The sequence below is a fragment of the Cupressus sempervirens genome, chromosome 10 (assembly GCF_028749045.1).
Source record: "Cupressus sempervirens isolate cs-2001-9-10 chromosome 10, ASM2874904v1, whole genome shotgun sequence".
In the NCBI taxonomy this organism is placed as follows: domain Eukaryota; kingdom Viridiplantae; phylum Streptophyta; class Pinopsida; order Cupressales; family Cupressaceae; genus Cupressus; species Cupressus sempervirens.
Window position 1 is genome coordinate 823102808 of NC_143127.1, and position 22518 is coordinate 823125325.

General features: G+C 33.5%; 1 pseudogene; it reads left to right on the forward strand.

Moving 5' to 3' along the window:
• LOC149536474 (L-ascorbate oxidase-like) overlaps positions 1 to 13442 on the forward strand; it is a 31604-nt pseudogene extending 18162 nt beyond the window's left edge.
• Positions 13443 to 22518: the final 9076 nt, after the last annotated feature.

Consider the following 22518-nt stretch of genomic DNA (forward strand, 5'->3'; position numbering starts at 1 on the left):
GTATACTTGGCAACAGGAGCAAATCTCTCCTCATAGTCTATTCCCTCCTTCTGAGAGAACCCCTTTGCCACGAACCTCGCCTTGTATTTCTCGATGCTACCATCTGCATCATGCTTTATCTTATAGATCTAGCGTGATCCAACTACAGCCCTATCTGTTGGTCTAGGTACTACCTCCCACACATCATTCTGCATTATTGAAGAATATTCCTCAACCATAGCATCTTGCCATACTTGATGTTCTGCAGCTTCTTGATAGCTAGAAGGCTCACTATCTACCAACTGACTAACTAATGCCACATAGTCTTTGAACCTGGCTGGTTGTCTTCGCTGTCTAGTACTCTTCCTAAGAGCTCCAACAAACTCCTGAGTATCCCTTTGTGTATCTGGAACCACATGGTTCCCACTACCAACTGTAGAGGATGAAATGTCAACCTCTAAGTCTTCTAGATGTATTTTCAGTTGCAACTGTTGCTCCATACTCTGTGAATCTTCACTAACTGAGTCTACACTTGTATTGGTAACTGTACTTGAACTTTGTTGCTCTTGACTTGGTCTTGGAGCTTCTGTTGGCTGCTCACTCTGATCATCTGTTGGCAAATCTCTGGATCTCCTGAATGCCTTGTACTCCATGAACTTGACATCTCGTCTGACAATAATTCTTTTAGTCCTCGAAATGAAAATCCTGTATGCCTTTGAGGTCTCACTGTACCCAACAAAGTAACCCCCTCTCTGTAGTCTGATCTAACTTTGTACGTGTATCTCCAGGAATATGGCAATATGCCAAACTCTCGAATATCCTGAAGTGACTAACATCTAGCTTCTTCCCTGTGAAAGCCTCCTCTGTTGTCATCTTCCCTAGCACCTTGTGTGGAACTCTATTCTGAATGTAGACTATTGTATTACACGCCTCTGCCCATAAGTAACGAGGCATGTCCTGGTCATGTAGCATAACTCTTGCTGCCTCTGATATAGAACGGTTCTTCCTCTCAGCAACTCCATTCTACTGTGGATTGTAAGGAACCATCCATTCTCTCTTGATTCCTTCTCTGGTATAGAACTCTTCGAAGACATTTCCTTTGTACTCGCCTCCATTGTCTGACCGAAGAACTTTTATCTTCTTTCTTGTCGAGTTCTTCACAAGAGCCTTGAACTCTTGGAATCGACTGAAAACCTCATCCTTAGTCTTCAAGAAGTATATCCAGGTCTTTCTAGAGAAATCATCAATAAATGTAACATAGTACTCATATCCTCTGAGAGATTTCGTCGACATCGGTCCACAAACATCTGAATGTACTAGATTAAAAACACCCTTAGATCTGGTGTCACTCCTTAGAAAAGATGCTTTCACAAACTTTCCCAACACACATCCCTTACATACATCGTCATGCTCTATGCTTACCTCTGGAACACCTATCACTATCTCACGAAGCAATCTAAGTGCTCCATGATGAATATGGCCCATCCTCCTATGCCATAGCTCTCCAAGATCTCTAGGATTACTATTGCTCATAAGTGCCTTAGGAGTATCAAACTGCAATCTATAAAGGCGACCACTCCTAACTCCAATAGTCATGGGTGATTTCCAATCTTTGTGCTTAATCAACACATTTGCCCCTCTAAAGAGTACATTATACCCCCTATCCTGAAGAATAGATACAGAAATCAAATTCATACCTAATCCTGACACATATAACACATCATGAAGTGGAATTATCTTTCCATTCTCCCTCTGAAACTGAACAGTCCCTTTCCCAATAGGGTTGAGTTTGGACAAGTTTCCCATAGAAATCTGGATGTTGGTGTCCTCCTCCTTGTAACTGGAGAAGTACTCTAACTCCTGTCATATGAAATGACACCCCACTATCTATATACCAAACACACTATGAGGTTGAGCTAACCATACAAGCTATGAGTGCAAACTCATCTTCCATTCTACTAGAGAGTTCTTCTGCACTTGCTGAAGCTGCCACCTGCTTCTTACCCTTCTTCCTATCTGGGCAATCACTGACATAGTGGCCAAAATCGTGACATCCAAAGCACTTGACCTTAGAAAGGTCCTTCTTCTTCTTCTCACTTTGTGAATTTGATCCTTTGCTAGATCCCTTCTTTGCTTTCCCTTTACCCGCTAGGGCAACGTTCTCTTGTTCCACCTCATTTTTCTAACTCTTGTTGGCCCCATTGACAAGACTTAGTCTAAACTCCTCCTGAGTGAAATCAGTCCATAGTCAATCCCAACTTGGTAAAGTATCTCGTCCACTGACAACTTGAACAAAGACACTCCATTGTTTAGTAAACCCATTTAGGGCTATACTCACTAGCTCGTCATCACTAGGGCTATCTCCAACAGTTGCTAACTCATCCTTGACAAGTTTGAGCTTGGTGAGGTAACTTGTGACGTCTTCTCCCTGATTCATCCGGGTATTCTTTAGCTTCTCTCTAAGAATCAACTTCTTATTGGTGGCAGCATTCTGGTACAGATTCAGAATGGCATCCCACATCTTCTTCGCTGTATCTAGCTCCGAGATATGTGGAACAATATGATCCTTGACACCATCAAGGATTATCCTCCTCACCTTGGCATCGTCCTTCCTATATGTTGCAAGCTGTGTTGCATCCATTGGTATAGGTACAACATTGGTAGCATAATCCTTAATACCATTCTCTTCCAACAATAAAGAAATTCTAGCCTTCCAGACACCAAAATTTGGGGCACCATCCAATCTATCCCGATCTCTCAAACCAGCTGAAGCCATCTCAAGGATTTAAAGCAATAATAAATCTAAAGAGATCAAAATTTCTTTCCTAGGGCAAAAATCTTCTACCCTTAACAATGCTCTGATACCATGTGAAAAATCAACTATTGCAGTCACTGATTATTAATCTCCTATCGTAAATGATTATTAAACTGCTAAAAATAAATTTCCAACTAATATAGAAAAATAACACAACTGCAACTTCATTTATAAAATACGGAAAGAAATTCGCAACACAATGAACACAATATTTTCGGACAAATTGTCCCTGGAAAAACCCCTAAGGGAAAACCAGTTCTACAGATGAGGAATTATATTAAACTTCAGCAAATCAAGAGATACAAAATTCCTTGCCTCTCACTGGTAGAACTCTGAAAACCTCCTAATTTCTCCCGCTGATATTCCCCACTGCTATTCCCGCGCTAACACTGCGCCCTTGCTGACACTGCAAGACTGTTTGCTAGCACTGCAAATGTTTCTCCAAACTTCTTCATGTTCTCCAAATGCCCCCCTGACCTCCTTTTATACTACTCCTGTTGGTAAACCAATGACCGAGATTGATTTACAATCGACGGTTGAGATTAAGACAACTCGACAGCCAACAATAGAATTGGTTGCAAGGTGTCCAAAAGGGAATCACTAAAATTAGTAAATAATTATCCTTGTAATAACCATTTACTAATTCTTGGCAAGTGGACAAACAGCTGTCCAAACCACCCATAACTAATGCTACTATACATAGATAAGGACGAATAACTGTCCAAGCTACCCATAAATACTACTGCTATTTTCGGGTCAGAAATAACAGCTGTCCAACTAACAAAAATTAACAATATGCAATCCATTGATATTTTTAAATTTTTTTAATCTTCATTAATATAAATAAATCTCATTTAAATTTGGGGGAGATCAAAATGAAGCAAGTGACATCATTTCAATACTAAATAATCATTTTATTATAAACTATTATATAATTGTAATTTTTCATTGCTCTTTTTTTATTGATAATGAAGGTAGGGAAAGGGCCGTGAACTCGGAGAACCAATATAAATAGTTAGCATTGTTTTGGACTATTACAACCAAACAATAGACTAAAGTATCATAAACCAACCATGTAACTTATACCTTTCGCAAAATTTATCAAAAATAACTAACAACCACAATAACACTATGATTTATCACAATATAAACATAAATATTACTATTCAAGGAAATCATAGAACTAAGCCTAATAAGCAACTTACCTAAAATGAAATCAAACCAAAAAATATATTTTCTAATGTTTAGTTAGCAAAGATTTGTTGTACAACTATTAGACTTAAACAAAAAAAAGGTTGGATAGATGGATAAACTAAGGAGATTAAAATTGTTTTGAAAAATTTAGATATTACAACAAAGATAAAATGATAGGTGATGTTTTGAATAGTAGTGATTAAAAGGATGGATGGTATAATTAAATAAATATTTATTTATTTTCAAATATCTTAATTTCACCATTTTCTATAATTAATAAATTTAATTTAATTTATTTGATTAATTCATTATCCATTTCTCTCTAATCCTAGTCCTCCAACTAGGAAGTACTGTAAAGACCACCCCCTCATCATCAAGCATCGTATGAAGATGTCACACTATAAAATCCACTTTATTTTCCTTAACTTCTATTAGCATGAGTATGTTAGAAATGGATAATATTGAAGGAGATGGGGGGGGGGGGGGGGGGGGGTGGTGGTGGTGTTAGTGTGGGGTGAATCAATATTCTACAAACTTTTGCACACAATTGGATATTTTTAATTTCTTTTTAACTTGCATAAATAAGTAACCGAACAATGTTGTATAGTAAATAAAACCATATACATAGAGAACTCATAACACCATTATTTGTTAACTAGGGAAACCTTGGCCAAGGAAAACCTCGGTGGGAATGATACCCACATGATGATCCACTAAACAAAATAATCCTGTTAAGGATACTGACCCTATTAGGAGTTTCCACAACCTTGTTAGGAGTCGGTAGTACAAATGCAATGTATGCAAGAAGAGCCCACTTCCCTAACATGCAATAAACAATTAAGTTCCTTTACAAGAGTAGATATACATACAATATTGTCCTTACTATTGTACTTTGCAATTCGTCTGATACATTAGGTTTCACATTACACAAGGCTTCCATATCACATAAGCTTCATTAATAATAACTAACAACTCATTACACATTCACATTAGCTGCATAAGATATTATCTTTACTTATACTTCATAGATTAACAAAACTCTACTTAGTCAATCTTGATGCTTCCACACGCTTGGCTAATTATACAATGACTTCGGGGTTAACATCTAGGATGTCGACACATCATGGCTTAGTAATTATTTTGTTATTAAAATAATTCCTTAAGATGTATAATCAATTTTATTGTCGTGCTCTATTCTTCTCTATTAATTACCTGTACTGGTAATTCCTCTATAACTAATGTCATACTATCCATACAAACTTGCTCACTAACATACATCATCAAGACACTGTCATCGATCATTCCTCAGCTGTGCATGTCCTAGCTGAAATTCTATCATCCATAGATACCAAAAGTATCTCTGTACTACTGTAAATTATTCAATACTTATAATTTTCTATCATTGATTTTATAATGAAATACTAGAATATGTATGTTTCCATGAATGACAACACTACGACATCTACTTAGCCATATTTACAACAATCTTCCCCTTTGGAATTTATGGAAATATTTGGAAAATTTGTCTAAGTTCTAAAATGATGTCATATGAAACAAAAATAAATACAAAACTTAATTACTCAAAACTAGCCTCGAAAACTTGAACATTTTACTCATGTCTTGATGGATCATTACATTCCTTATCACTCCTTTACAATGATTTCCTATATACGCAGCTAAGCTCCCCCTTACATGTATATGCATCTTCTATACAATTTCCCTTTACAATCTTCCCCACTTTTGACATAAATGACAAAGGTTTCAAATCAATAAGACAAAACTATGTTACCTTCCTCTGATCAACTTGAAATTCTTGATATACAATTTACAAAACCAAGTTCATATTTTCAAGATCTTTCTTCTAGTTTTGGGTAAGTGCACCAAGATGGTGTACAAAAAAGTGGACACCCTCTAAATAAAAAGGCAAAATTTTCAATAACCCAATTGGGTTTTTGAAGACCCAATCGGGTCATTTAAAAGTGAAATGCCGGCCAGGCTTGGTATCCAAGTCTGGCCACTATACTTTACAAAACCCAATCAGGTTTTGTAAAACATGATTAGGTTATTAACTGATATAATTCAAAAGACCCGATCGGGTTTTTTAAATTATATTAGTTAATAACCTAATCAACTTTTACAAAACTTGATTAGGTTTTGTAAAGTATATAGTTTTACTGTTGTCCGCGTTTGAGGGCATTTTTATACCCTCAAATGATAACATCAATGTGAATTGCATAGGAGAACACCAAAACCCTATCGAGTTTACCATAGAAAATTATTTTTGATTGCATCTCCATCCATGGAACTCCACAAATAGGGTAAATCTTCATTCTATTAATCATTTATGCATTTTTTATTATCAAACTTTATAATTTGGTTTTGTAATTGTTTTTCTAAATTTTTAATATAGATGCAATGAATCCAAGAAAATGAAGGAGAGAAGAAAGACCACCTCCTACACAATCAAACCCTCCACTCATCATGACACAACCACAAAACACTCCCCCCATTGTGACACAACCACAAAACCCCCCATTTGTAGTGACATAATTGCAAAACCCTCCACTCAATGTTCCCGTTCAACAACCACTGCCTCACTGCCTCCTATAAACCCTATGTGCATCCAATTACATCATTTAACCACTACACAAGAGGACCTCATAAAGTGCCTCTCACAAAATAGTGCTAACGTTACCCAAATTTTTGATAAGCTGCAGTCATCTACACTTGATCACCACTCAACCCTAGGGAATACACTTGAACAAATGGCCCAAAATACAAATGAGTTGTCTAGGGAGGTTACGAAATGGGGTACATGGAGGTATAGGTGTCATGCATTTTATGTCGATGGGTTATCATATGAGCAAGTGAAAGATAAACACATAAACAAAGGTACTATATGTTCTCTTCTCACCGATCCTATATCCGACAATTCCATATTACACACAACCAAAACTTTTCCTATTCACTGGTGCACTCATGCTAGGATGAGATCATGTTTTTGGGATAGGTGGTATATAGTATTTGACCTACCAACATGTAATAATTATGAGGCGTCTCTATATTTTTTGAGAAAGCTATATTGTGAGTTCATCTTTGGCAAGAAGCCAAATTACTTTGACATCCGTTAGTTTTAAGGTAGAGGGAGAGGCTTTATGCAGGATAGACCTGAGGCTCATAGGGTGGTACCACAACATGAGAGGAGATGTAAAACATGAAAACCATGCCTCATGTTGTGCTCCAACAATTATAAAGGAGTCTATTTATTTATAGACTCTTCATGCGACTGTGTCATTAATATATGTTATGATTCAACATGGCTCATAGTTAGGTGGTTTTCCTTCACCTATGGCACCTCGAACATCATCAGATGCACCTTTAGGGTCATCATAGCATGCGACAGCTCCATCATCATCACCTATGGTACTAGGGTCATCACAACATGCAACAACTCCATCATCATCACCTATGGCACCTCGGTCATCACAACCCATGACAACTCCATCAACATCACCTACACCACCAATGTCATCTCCACTTGTGTCACCTACACCACTAGTGTCACCTCTACTTCTGTCACCTGCACTACCAATGTCATCTTGAATTATGCCACTTGCATCATCATCACGTGCATCATTACAATCTTCGAGGCTAATCAACATTTTTGTTTTCGTTGTCAACAGATGTATGATGGGATTGTTGGAATTCTTTAGAATAACTGAGAGGGGGGGGGGGGGGGGGGGGGGGTGGAGGTGAATCATTTATCTAAGGTCTGGATGTACAATTAAAACTTTTCATAGCTAGGTGAACCCATAAAATATTTTCATCATGCATGCATCCATTTAGATTATGAAATCACTTAAACTTGTAGGTTATTGTCAAATCAATTTGTAGAAATGTAAACTAAAACATAATAGATTCAATAACACATTTGATACAATGATTTAATGTGGAAACCCAATTTGGGAAAAACCACCAGTAACATGCTACCCATTCTCACTCTTTTGAAGTGATACCCTATGAAAGGCCAACCCTGTTAAAGGTTACAATGCACACTATTAATGTGACTCGGTTAAAGGATTTCAATCACCCTATTAGGAGTGAGCCTTGTTAGAGGATTTTAGATCATTCACTTGGAATTTAACCTAGTTAAAGGATTTACAAATGACTGTTAGATCAATCTTAATCCAAAGGATTTACCGTAGACTGATACAATGATTAGAGAGTAACAATAAAGCTTGATATGATAACAACTTACAACTTCATTTGCAGATTAGAGATCTCTATTTCAGTCCCCCATTCTGCTTGGCTTTCACACTCTTCACCTTTGATAGCTTGTTCACCCTTCAAGCATCCATACCCTTAAGTCTTCTTGCTTTGTTTGCTAATTTAGTCTCTTCTCTTAGGTCACTGAATGACGCAAATACCCTAGAGTCATTGTCTTCCTTAGGCTCTCACACATCAACCTTCTCTATAAATAGAGAAATAAGATATTTTTCTGTTAATCCTCCATCGTCTATTTTAGGGTTAGGTTAGATTAGGTAGGATTCAATGAATCTACCCCTCATTTCATTTTATTCCCTTCTAGAAACTTCTACTTTAATTCTCTTTGAATTCACCTCAAAATGGTTTATCTTGAATTTTGTGCCGCCAACTCACCAATCTTATCTTCCACACAGTTTACATAATCCAAGAAAACAAACTTGTTGGCATAGATTCATCAAATTCTCTATCTTTCTCATAATGTTGACACTTGACATTAACTGGCTTCTGATGCTTGACACATATTGTGTTGCTTGGCATTCACTGTTAAAACACTCAGCATGAACTAAAGCTTACTAGCACTCGACATCAATTAAACTTTACTCAGCTTACATTGTTTTACTTGGCTTACATTGAAATTGACTTTACTCAGCTCCAACTAATTTTTTGCTCGACTTGCATTAATTTTTCTTGGCACCTATGATCCACTCAGTCAAGCTTGGTAGACAAACTTCGTTTAACTTATTGTTCTAAACTTACTCAGTGTAACCAACCTTTGCAATCTTAAGTAGATTACCAATGCACTATAATATTAGTGTCTTAACTAATTCTTGTACTCCTTTTTATATCATAACTCAACCTTTCCTCTAGGTGCTATTGTTACCTCATTTGATCAAATCCTCTTCATCAATCAAACAAATGATAGTACTTAAATCATATAAGCAATTGCCTTTTCAACAAGTAGTAGGTTTAACATCAGTGAAAAAACAATGATTGAAACACATTTATCATAAGTTTATATCAATCTATTTTCAACAATCTCCCTCTTTGGCATTGATTGAAAACTAAATTGACCAAACTTAATTAGTATAACCGATAATATATCAAAAAGAAAATAATTCCTGGTATTGAAATATCTTCTTCTATCATCAACTTTCATCTTCTAAATAGGTTACAAAATTCTATTATGATCAATAGATAATCAACTTGTCCTTATGACTCCCTCTTGATCACTTCTTATATCTCCCTCAACATTATCTCACTCTTACTAGGTAGATGTAATCAACAAGTACACTTGTACACTTTAATCTTATTTCAATTCCTTTATCTCTTATTTCAAATCCCTTATCTCCCTCCATTTAAAAAAAAATTCCTTATCCCTCTCTTTGACAACAATGCCAAAGACATGCCATCTTAATATGCAGATATGAATATTTTCAGTTTCTCTCTCTGTCACCTTGCTTGTGACTAATTTGTAGTTCCAACTCTTTGATTACTTTAGGCAACTTTTAAAGTAAGATCCACTACATCAATGTGTAACATATGCCAATCAACTTGTTTGATGCAGACCACTTCTCATGCTTCTTAGATAGCCTTTGATAGGGGTATTACCCCTAGTTTACCTCTTAGATACTCATGGACATCCTTAGGTAATGCTTTTGTGAAGATATCAGGGGGAACCCACAATACTGGGTACTACTTTTGTGGCACAAAGAAAATCACAAAACGATGGAATTTTTTGAAATTCCATTTTCCATATGTTTGCACAAACACATTAAGTATGTTTGCCAAACCTAAAAAACTTGAATGTTCATGCGAACATATTTAGTTTAAATAGGGTATGTTCACATGAACATCCCTTATTAATATGTTTGCGCCAACATATTATTATGACGATTTCGAGATTAAAACTCTCATTTTTCTATTTTTCTGTTTCATTTTATGGCAAGGTAAAATTTGATTTGAACATTGGAGCGAACATACTTGATTGGTAAGCAAGCTAGGTCACTTTGATTCATTCTCCTGCATATTTTGATTGTTGCATTATTTTGGGTATGTTTATATGTTATTATTTGAATTTTTTTAATGTTTTCAAAGAATATTTTCATGTTAATTTAATATTTTTATTATTTATTTATGTTAGTTAATTCTATTAATTTATCATTTATAATATTTTTGAATTTGCTAGTTATATATGAGTGTTATTAGAAAATACATTAGAAATTATTAAAAAATATTAGTTTAGAATATTAGAAAAATATTAATTTAGCATTAAAAATCAAATGTAGACAAAAATTAGTGTTAAATTAGATAAATATTAGAAAAACAATAGTCTAGAATATTATAAAAACATTAGAAAATATTAAGAAAATTAGTATAATATTAGGAAACAAATTTAGAAAAATATTAGTTTTATTAGAAAAATATTAGAAAAAACATTTTATTTATATTAGGAAAATATTAGAAAATATTTTTAAAAACATTAGTCTAGAAAATATTAGAAAAATATTACAATATACTAGAAAAATATTATAAAATATTAAGAAAACAATAGTGTAGAATATTAGAAAAATATTATAAAATATTAAAAAAATTAGTATGACATTAGGAAACAAATTTAGAAAAATATTAGAAAATATTTTTAAAAATATTAGTCTAGAAAATATTAGAAAAATATTACAATATATTAGAAAAATATTACAAATTATTAAAAAATATATAGTGTAGAATATTAGAAAAGCATTAGAAAATATTAAAAAATTAGTATAACATTAGGAAAAAAATAAGAAAAAAATTAGTTTTATAAAAAAAATTAGAAAAAACATTACATTTAAATATTAGAAAACATTAGAAAATATATTTAAAAATTTTAGTCTAGAAAATATTAGAAAAATATGAGAAAATATTAGAAAAAACATTAGAAAATATTAGAAAATATTTTAAAAATATTAGTCTAGAAAATTAGAAAAAATTAGAAAAATATTACAAAATATTAAAAAATAATAGTGTAGAATATTAGAAAAACATTACTTGAAATATTAAAAAATGTTAATCTAGAATATTAAAAAATAAATTAGTATTTAACATTAGAAAATATTACTTTAGTTTAACATTAAAGAAAATAAATTAATATAAAATTAGAAAATATTAGAATTTTATACATTACAAAATATTAGAAAAACATTATAATTTATAGTTGAAAAAAATAATACAAAATATTAGAAAAAACATAACAAAATATTAGAAAACCATTAGAAAACAAAAAATATATTAATTAGTCTAGAAAATTAGAAAATATTAGAACGCTATCGAGATCCAATCTTAACCCTAACCCTAAGCCCAACTCAAACTCTAATCTAACCCTAACTCAAACTCAAATCCTAATTTCTAAACCTAACTCAAGTTCTCCAATCCTTATCTAACCCTAGCTTGAAAACTCTAACCTAGATAATCTAACCCTAGAGTTTCGTAACTAAAACTATAATCTAACCCTAGAATTGTAACCCTAATCTAACTAGATAACCCTAACCGTAACTAAAACCCTAATCTAACCCTATAACTCAAATGATCTTTATCTATGCCTAACTCATTTACTCATACCCTAATTTAACACTAACACTAACTAAACTTAACCTAATCTAACTCTAGAACCATAATTGTAATCTAACCCTAACTTGAAAACTGTAACTTTCCCTAGAATCTAACCCTAACCAAAACCCTAATCTAACCATGTAACCCTAGAATTCAAACCCTAATCTTTAACCCTAAAGTGAATTGAAACCCTAATCTCACCCTAACTCAAACTCAAACCCTAATCTAACTCAAACTTTAATCTAATCCTTATTGAAAACTCAAACTGTAATCTAACTAAAACCCTAATCTAATTTCCTAGTAACTAAAAACTCAAACCCTAATCTAAATGAAACCCTAATTAAACCTTAATCTAACCATAACCATAGAAATCAAATCCTAACCAAACCCTAATCTAATCCTAACTGAAAAATCAAACCCTAATCATACCCTAATCTAAATTGAAAATCGTAATCAAACCCTAAAATCTAACTCAAACCTATGTAATCTAATCCTAACTAAAAACTCAAACCCTAATCAAAATTGAACCTTAATCATGAACCCTAATCTAAATCAAACCCTAGTCTAATCATAACCCTAGAAATCAAAACCTAGCCAAACCCAAAATCTAACTCAAATCGTAATCTCAATCAAACCCTAGTCTAACTCAAACCCTAATATAACTGTAACCCTATTCTAACTCAAACTCTAATTTGTAATCTTAACTAAAAACTCAAGTTACCCTAATCTAAATGAAACCCTAATGAAACCCTAATCTAACTCAAACCCTAATCTATTCGTAACCATAGAAATCAAACCCTTACCAAACCTTACCCAAACCCTAAATCAAACCCTAATCTAATCCTAGAATTAAAAACTCAAACCCAAACTCTTGCAAACCCTAATCAAACCCTAATCTAACTCAAACCCTAACTCAAACCCTAATCTAATCCTAACTGAAAACTCAAACCCTAACTCTAACTCTAACTCTCATGTACATGATATATATTGATGTGTAGATTAGATGATGTATGATTACATATTTAAAAAAAATTAAAATTTGTGTACTAGACTACATGTATGTATGTGTGTATATATATATATATATATATATATATATATATATATATATATATATGTATGTATGTATGTATGTATGTATGTATGTATGTATGTATGTATGTATGTATGTATGTATGTATGTATGTATGCATATTTATAATATAATATTAGCTCCATCATTGTAGATACAACTTTACACAATCAGCTTGCTCATCATCCTGGGGGTGACGAGGCTCTTGTTGTGACTCCTATTGCAACTCCTATTGTGACTCCCACTATGGTTCCTACTACTCCTATTGCAGTTCTTGTTGTGGCTCATGGTGTAGTTCATGGTGCTACTCATGGTGACACTCATGGTGGGGCCCATGCTATAACTCGTGGTGGGGCTCATGGTGGGTCTCGTGTTGCAGCTTCTAGTGTGGCTCCTGTTGCAGGTCTTGGTGTGGCTCCTACTAGAGGTCTTGGTGTAGCTCCTACTAGAGGTCTTGGTGTAGCTCCTACTGGAGGTCCTGCTGCAACTCCTACTGCATTGATAGTGATGCATTATTTGCATTTGTAGAGTAGGAGATTATTAGATTAGAGTAGTCTATATTGTCCTCCAATGATGGTTTATATAAAGACATATGTGTGACCATATGTAGGAGTTTATAGGATCTCATTGCTAGATTTAGAGCTCATAATTCATTTACCCCTAATGTATTAGTTGCCATATCTAGGGAGCTTGGAGCTAAGGTTTCAGGAGATGCATCTTTTGATGACGTCAAGAGGGTTACCTCCAAAGACATCATCAAAAAAGATTTATTTCCACCATATGAGGGTACACAGGGTAGGGTGAGAGGCTATTGAGTGACATAGTGCACAAATCCTATTATTTCTAGTATGATCTATCCTCATTTTTTTAGTTGCACATGGTCGTTATCCTAATAATGATTAGATACCTCTTTATTATGCATAATAGTTGTATGCTGAGTTCCGCATGGGGCTCAATGTTAACTACTTAGATATTCTAGATTATTGCAAACAAGGGCATGGTCAGATCGTAGATTGTGACTAGTATCATAGTGTACAACATTTCCACCTCCAGATGTGAGACAATTTGTTGGATACAAACTTCCTCTAATGACTCCAACACTAACACCTATTGCAAATAGAGTTGTCATTGCTTCCCAGAGGGGAGTAATTAACAGTATTAGGCACATTGCATCTGTAGCTGCTAGTATCACATCTGACTCTCTTGGTCACTATATTCACACTTGACAAAGTCATCTAGGTCGACCATCTTTAGAGGCATCGAGTAGCACTTTAGGCACCTCCCTTGATGAGGCACATAGAGCTACTAGACTACTAGTACCATGTGATGTTCGTGCTCTTTCTAGACAACACACACATATGGATTTAGTGTTGTATTTTTTGGAGGATCTGTATCAATAATATTTCTGATACATAGGGGATACCAATTCACTTGGTGATGGATGCCATTAGACATAATCAGAGCCCCATAGTTCCACAGTCATAGACCATACTAGTGATAGTTGCTACACAACATTCTACACTAGGCTCATGACACTCTACAGATGACTCAGGCATATAAGGTGGAGATGTTAAGATCATAGAAGAGGTCCTTGATGATTTTGATGAGTAGTTACAAGGGCTATCTAAGATTGATACTAGTCCAAGCATGGGATTTTCATCGTACGTGGACATGCTATTCTGAAACAATACTGATTCTACACCATTACCTAGCTAGTCACACATGTCACTTCACTCACCATTACTAGCAGTTGGAGATTGTGGCATTGAGGGTGGTTCAGTAGGTGTTGGATTTTCAAGAGATGATGTTGGTGCATTAGGATGAGATGTTCACACTAGAGGTGCATCGATAGATGATACGATGGAGTTTGATGATCATCTTCCACCTCTTGAGACCCAGGTACACACACACGCACACACACACACACACACACACACACACACACACACACACACACACACACACACAATATTTTTAAATTTAAATATATATACAATTAAAAATTTAGTTCAAATAGATATTTATAAGTTATAATAAATTGTACAGGCACAGGCCGCCAAGCACATGATTCCATCTAGTGTTGGGTCAAGGCATGTACATTAGAGAGAGGATTCTACCGAGGCACCCAATAATGCTCAAGTACAAGTTTTAAATAGTTTGTAAAGTTATTTATGTTTCAAACTATATGCATTCGTATTTATGTACACATGTACATATATATATATATATATATATATATGTTTCTAAAGATAGTTCTAGTGTATATATCTTTTTAGGGCTCAGTTGTTGTGCCTCAGCCATAGGATGTACAGGAGACTTGATTAGAGGGTTGTTTTGTTTGTATGTGTCTTGAGGGGTCCCTCTAGTAGTAGTAGATTTATATATATTTTGATAGATTTATATATATTGGAGATTTTTTATATTCTGGAGATTTATGTATACATGTGTATTTCAGTACTTCGATGACATGTACATTTCACTATTTATTTGACTATTTAGTACTTCACTAGTTGGATGGCATGTATTTTATTTTTTATATTTTACTAGCATACATGCTTATTTGAGGTTTACAGTTTGCATATGTATGCATTTCAGTAGAGATATTAAATGTAGATATGTTTATTCTTGAGACGTACATGTATGTGTATATTTTTGTATTTTAGTAAAACATTCTTCATGAATTAGATTATAGATTTTAAACTTTAGATTTGTTTGTGATCATTATAACATAATCAAATTAACTTCTCTAAATACCTACTTCAATAGTTAAATATGAAGAAGTTCCAAATTGATCTGTGAACCTAATTTATAATTTTGAAAAATAATAATATAGGGTGATTGAATTGAATTAATATCAAGGTGCTGAAAACTACTAAATTAACCCAAATGATTTAGATTACAAATTTAAAACATTATATTTATTTGTAATCATTATAAAATAATCAATTAGTAGGACTAAAGATACATATTTGGTAAATCAATTAGTAGGACTAAAGATACAAATTTGTTAAATCAATTAGTAGGACTAAAGATTATATTTGTTAAATCAATTAGTAGGGCTAAAGATAAATATTTGCTTTAAACTAACATTAATATATAGTTGCTTAATAAACTAATGATAACTAAGAGTATGATCCTATACAATTAAAAACACATAATGAGATGAAATTCAATAGTTTGCAAAGAACTTGATAAAATAATTCTAACATATTAAATTATCTAAGTTGATACATATCTATCTAATGATTGTGTAAGTTCCAACTAATTTGTATTGCCTATTTAGATCAAGTTGTTATTGTTAAATTCATCCATGATAATTAATATTATTAAAATGTATACATTTAAAAACACATTAATAAATTAATAAAGTAAGAGTATGATTCTACAATTAAAAAAACATAATGAGATGAAGTTCACTAGTTTGAAAAGAAGTTGATAAAAGAATTCTAACATATTAAATTATCCTTGATACATATCTATCTAATGATTGTGTAAATTCCCACGAATTTGTATTGCCTATTTGGGTCAAGTTGTTATTATTTAATTCATCCATGGTAATTAATATTATTAAAATTTATACATTTAAAAACACATTAATAAAATAATAAACTAAGAGTATGATCCTACAATAAACTAACATTAATATATCTAGTTTTTTAATAAACTAATGATAACTAAGAATATGATCCTACAATTAAAAACACATAATGAGATGAAATTCAATAGTTTGAAAAGAAGTTGATAAAAGAATTCTAACATATTAAATAATCTTTGATATATATATGTATCTAATGATTGTGTAAGTTCCAACTAATTTGTATTGCCTATTTAGATCAAGTTGTTATTATTAAATTCATCCATGGTAATTAATATTATTAAAATGTATACATTTAAAAACACATTAATAAACTAATAAACTAAGAGTATGATCCTACAATAAACTAACATTAATATATAGTTTAAATTAATAAACTAATGATAACATACTGTTTAGTTTAGGATGGTAATTAATGTTATTAAAATGACATATTTATAAATTACAATTATTCATTAGTTCCATACTAATGAATCCTAAGATGGTAATTTCATCTCATTATGTGTTTTTAATTTCAATTAATAAATTGCATGACACCTGAACTAATAAGATACCACACTAAACTCTAAAGATTATGTTTAATAAGCTAATGATAACATAATCTCATTGTTATGGTAATTTCATCTCATTATATATCAAGGTAAACAACTTTAAATTAATTCAAATTATTATAAATTAAATCTTAAGAAGAAGTAATATTTATCTAGTTACTTGATAATATTATGAAATTAATATAACATTCATCCCTTCTAGTTGTCTACATTTAAAGGTCCTGAAATTTGATATATCAAGGCAAACAGTTCTTTAAACTAATTCAAATTATTATAAAATAAAATCTTAAGAAGAAGTAATATCTAGAACCTTTAAGATAATAAATTATTAAATTATTATAACATTCATCGGGCTTCTAATTGTCTACATTTAGAGGTCTTAAAATTTGATTTAAATTAAATTATCTACCATCTCAAAGGTCAGTTCAATCATGATGTACACTTATAACATGTAATATCTTCTCATGATCTTCATTGTCTAGTCTCCACTTGCAATGTACACACTTAGATTTGATTGGATGTAGACAAAGCCTGGTAACAACAACCAGGTGGCTATATTCTAAAACTTTGTTGTCAGGTTGATAATCATCAAAGTGTATTCCATGTTGGACTATTTTGACTTGCTTCAAATATGTTCCCTCTATCACAACAGAACATGCACTACAAATTTAAATATTTTAAAATTTGTGTTGGTCTCAGATTGGTTTTGACAATTGAGTGTCAACACACTTAACAAATTCTCAAAATGATACTGAGTATAATACAGAAGCCAAGCTATAGTGTATGTCAAGCTAGAGATTCAGTAGGTGTCGAGTGAACTTCACATGCCAAGTGAAGTTCAAGTACCGAGTGATGAGTGATGCCAAGCAGAGTATAGATGCTGAGCAAAATAGGATTACTATAGGAGCCGAGTGAGACAGAATTCCTATATGTGTTGAGCATCAACAATTAGTAAGTTTCGAGTAACAAAAAATCAACATTTGAGTTTGTGCCTTCACAAACTTAGATGTAAATCATTTTTTGAGCCAACAAAGGATGAATCTTGAAGGATCTTGAAGACAAGATTCAATCTTTTGCATTACCTATGTAATCAACATGCAGCCAATAAGAAAAATGGAGAAGGTGTGGAACCAATACGAAAAGTGAAAGAATTGAGTGGGAAATGAAGAGTAAATATTGATCATAGATTCATACCTAACCCTAAGTCTTCAAAGCCTTTAAAAGGAGGATGAAACCTCATTCTATGTATGCATGAGGAAGAGTGTATGGGTGAATTATAGTGAAGTGCAAAGGGGTGTAAAGACTTAGAAAGAACAAAACAACATTGCAGAATTTAGTTGATTGAGAAAAGAGTATCAGAGTTTTGAAGAGAGACATATCAAATCAAGCAAGGATCAGAACAGACAGAGCAGAACGAGGATCTAGAATCAAAAATTAAGGATTGCAAGTCATCAGGTCAAGACTTTATAATACTCTCTAGCAATTGTATTAGGAATGGAAATCCTATGATGATAGGTTGGTTTAATAGCCATGTTGTAAGCCTTTAGACAAGGTGCTAAATCCTTTAACAGGGTAACATTCCAAGTGAGTGTTTGTAAATCCTTTACCCAGGTCACTTTTAACAAGGTGTAAAGTCTTTAATAGGATAGGCCTTTCACAGGGTAGACCATTGGAAGTGGTCAAACTTTATAACCTTAAATAGTTACATATTGTTGCAGTGATACTTTGTGGGTGTCATCCCCACCCCAGTTTTACCTTCTCATTTTCGAGGGTTTCTGGGCTATCAAATCTTGTGTTATCTATTTTCATGCATGTCTTTACTTTATTTTCATTAGATGAATTAGATGCATGTGAGTGTTTACAGTTAAAAGGTTTTGAAATGGTTAAATTTAGTTACTTCTGATTCACTGCACCTCTTAGAAGTAAATCTTCCCAATTGTAAATTCCAACAATTGGTATCAGAGCTAAGTTCTCACAAGGAGGAGCCTTATAACTTGGAGAAAAGATCTCGAAATGGAAGTCTAAAAACTTGGGAAGATCATGGAGAATCAGGCATTTGATATACAACTTTCTTTACATGCTTTGGAGGAAGCTAGAGAAGAATTAAGAAAATCCTTAAAGAGAAGAAGAGAGATTGCCATAGCTGAGAATGATACACAATACAACAAGATTGGCACCTCAAAACTATTTACAAATGGAGATTCCAAAGAGTTTGATGCAGCAATAGTAGACCTAATGGAGAAGAATAGAGCTCAAGTAGAAGAAATCAAAACACTCAAGCTTCAACAAGAATCACAAGCCATGATGCTCTGCGAGGTGGCTAAACAGAAGAAAAGAGCCATTGAAGACAAGGCTATGCTAGAAGAAGACAATAGAAATCTAGCCAACAGACTAGAAGAAAAGTCAATTGGACTTGCAAGAATTTCAAACATGCAACTAGACACCCTAGGTCAAATGATGAATGCACATCGTGCACTGAATGTCAAGTTCATTGAGATCTCTACACTGAAGATGCAAACTGAACAATTGCAAAATGACCTAAAAAGAGAAAAGGAGATTGCAGAGAGCTTCAACAAACCTAATGAGCCCATCAAGTACTTTGAGTAGCTACTGAAATCACCAAGGACTAGCAATGATACTTCAAGACTAGGATATACTAGTATTGAACAAGGAGAGTCATCCAAGACTACAGAAGAAAAGAGTAACAAAGGTAAGAACACTAAACCTACTTGTAATTTTTGTGGTAAAAAAGAACACACCTCTAAGGAGCAAGAATACTCATCAGCATGTGAGTCACTGTCATAAGTGCAAAAAGCAAGGACATCAAGCACATGACTACAGGACTGTCTAAACACCAAGATTTGAAGGTCACTACTACAACTCCAAGAAGTATGGACATAGAGCTTTTGAGTGCAGATCAAAGCCTATGTGGACACCTAATTAGCCAAAAAAGAAAAATAACCATGGACATCACTACAATTGGGATTACAACATTAGGTATAGTTGTCATTACTATCAGGAATATGGACACATTCTTTAAAATTTTATAAGAACACATTTTAGTGGAAACTACAGCAGATGGTTGAATCAAGTCACATGTTTCAGTTGTTTGAAGACTAATCATATCAATAGGAATTGCCCAAGAAGGTCAAGGGCACCCAACTCAAAGAACAAAAAAGGTAAAGAGAAGGTAGATGTTGAACACATCAAAGGAGAAATAAATAAGACATGGAAGAAGAAAGATGGGAGTAGCACATCAAATGAAGGGATCACTTCACCTAAAAGGTCAAGTGGTCACACTTCATCAAACTAAGCAAAGAGAAGGCATAAGGGACTGATTTACAAAGCTTTATCATACATCAGTTCCTAAACAAGCAAGTACTAAAAGGAAAATATCAATATGAATAAAGATGTAAAAGTTAAAATTTCAAGATTTTATAAGTGTTGCTAAGTTGCCCTCGGATGCCAAGTAAAATTCTAGTACAAGCTGAGTTGACTGTCAAAATCTGTAGAAGCTAAATGATTAGTTGTAGCCGAGTTGGTAGAGGAAGTTGAGTGAAGAGGAAAATTCAGTTGAAGCTAAGTAAGGGTTACTCCTATGGAAGCCAAGTGGTGAAAAGGCAATAGAAGCCGAGTAATGTTGAAATCCTTAAGAAGCTAAGTGGACAACTATAAACGCACTAAGCATTAAATGCAATGAAAATAGGATATATTATTGTGTTTTCAATCATTTTTCTTCATCGTGAATAAAGAGAAAAGACTAAAAAGAATGCAGAATGACTTCAAAGTAGAGAATCCAATGTTTAAGTAGATTTCAACAATGATTCAACACAATTTCATCGATTTTAAGGTATTTACTTTTGTGTCGAGTTACACAGTTTCACATTTTCTTTGTATTCAAACCCTAGATCACATAAATGGCTTCTAGTTCAAAGAAAACATAGGAGAAAGAGCTGTTTAAAGTTAAACTAGTATCCAATGAAGTAAAAAAACTTGATTTCTAGCCAATTCCAGAGGTAGCATATAAAAATGACCTAGTTAGAGCCCTATCTATCATACCCCCTAAGGTAGTTATGGTTCAAGATGTTAGAAGATTTTACAACTATAAAATCAGAGCCATAGGTGACATGGAGATGAGGGAAGCTTATGAGAAATTGTGTGAAAATGGAGTTTTGAGAGAAGAGTACTAGATTGTTGAAAAGAAGGGTTTGATGCAAGCCCTAGAATTCCCTACAATTTTTAAGACTGAATGGATTAGGCTAGTACTTAGCAGAAGACATGATTGGAGTTTATGGTTGGAGTATGGTCCAGTAAAAATCACAAAGAGGGTTGTACATAGAGTGATAGGGTACCTAACCCTAGATCGGCCAAAGACCCTTAGGAGTGATTCTAAGGAGGCAATTGAGAAAAAAATTGGTGCCAAGTGGAACAAGAGAGGAATGCCAATAGATACTATCCAAGACCCTCTTGTTGATTTTGTTGTTAGAGTCATTGCACATAAGTTCTACCAATCTAGCAAACTTAACAATGTGCCTTGCATTGTAGTAGATGTGGGCTACAAATTAGTAAAAAAGGATCATACTTATGATCTTGTAGAACTGTAATTGCAAAAAATTACTAAAAATTTAGCAGCAATAAGGAGAACCAAGGGAGCCCAATGCAAACTATTTTGTTTTGTATATTCTTTTATGTGCAGAATGAGTTTCCTTCTTTTGGTAAAGTAGTCTAGAAATAAAATAGGTCTATCATAGCTCAAGTTAATGAATACATAGAACAAATGGGAGCTAATTTTGAGTCCCTAATGACTAGCTATTTTGAAGACTTCAAGAAAACCATGAACCAAAGGCTAAGAATTCTAGTTTCTTTGGTAGAGAAATATGTAAATGATGTATGCTTTCTTGTAGATATTGACTACACCTATATACAAACTGCCATACCAAGAGTTAGATGGTTAAGACCTCTTGGCTATGAAATAAATATAGATGAGTCATCAACATCTATAATGACACTACTAGCTGAGGAAGTGGACAAGAGTGCACCACATTTTGGAACCTATGATGTGGTCATTTCAAAGGTGGATATGGAGTTAAAGACTACATCCACACTAAAGAAGAAAGATAAACTTGTGAAGAAACTTAAGGCCAAGTTTGGTGAAGGAACAATAGAAGAAGAAGAAGAAGGTGAAGAAGCCGTGGATGATGAAGAAGAACAAGGATAGGAAAAACTTTCTTTGACCCAAGGAATGGGGGAGGATGCAGAAGAAGAGAAAGATGTCAAGTAGGAAGCATCCAAGGTTGAATGAAAGAAGAGAAAACCACAAAAATAGCTAGTTGCACAACCAAAGGGGAAGAAGAAAGTAACAAAGCCAAGCCCAACCAAGCCAACTACAAGGGTAGATACCAGGGCAACAACCCAAGTGGCAAAGGAACAAGGGAAACAAAAAGCCATAGAGCAAGGA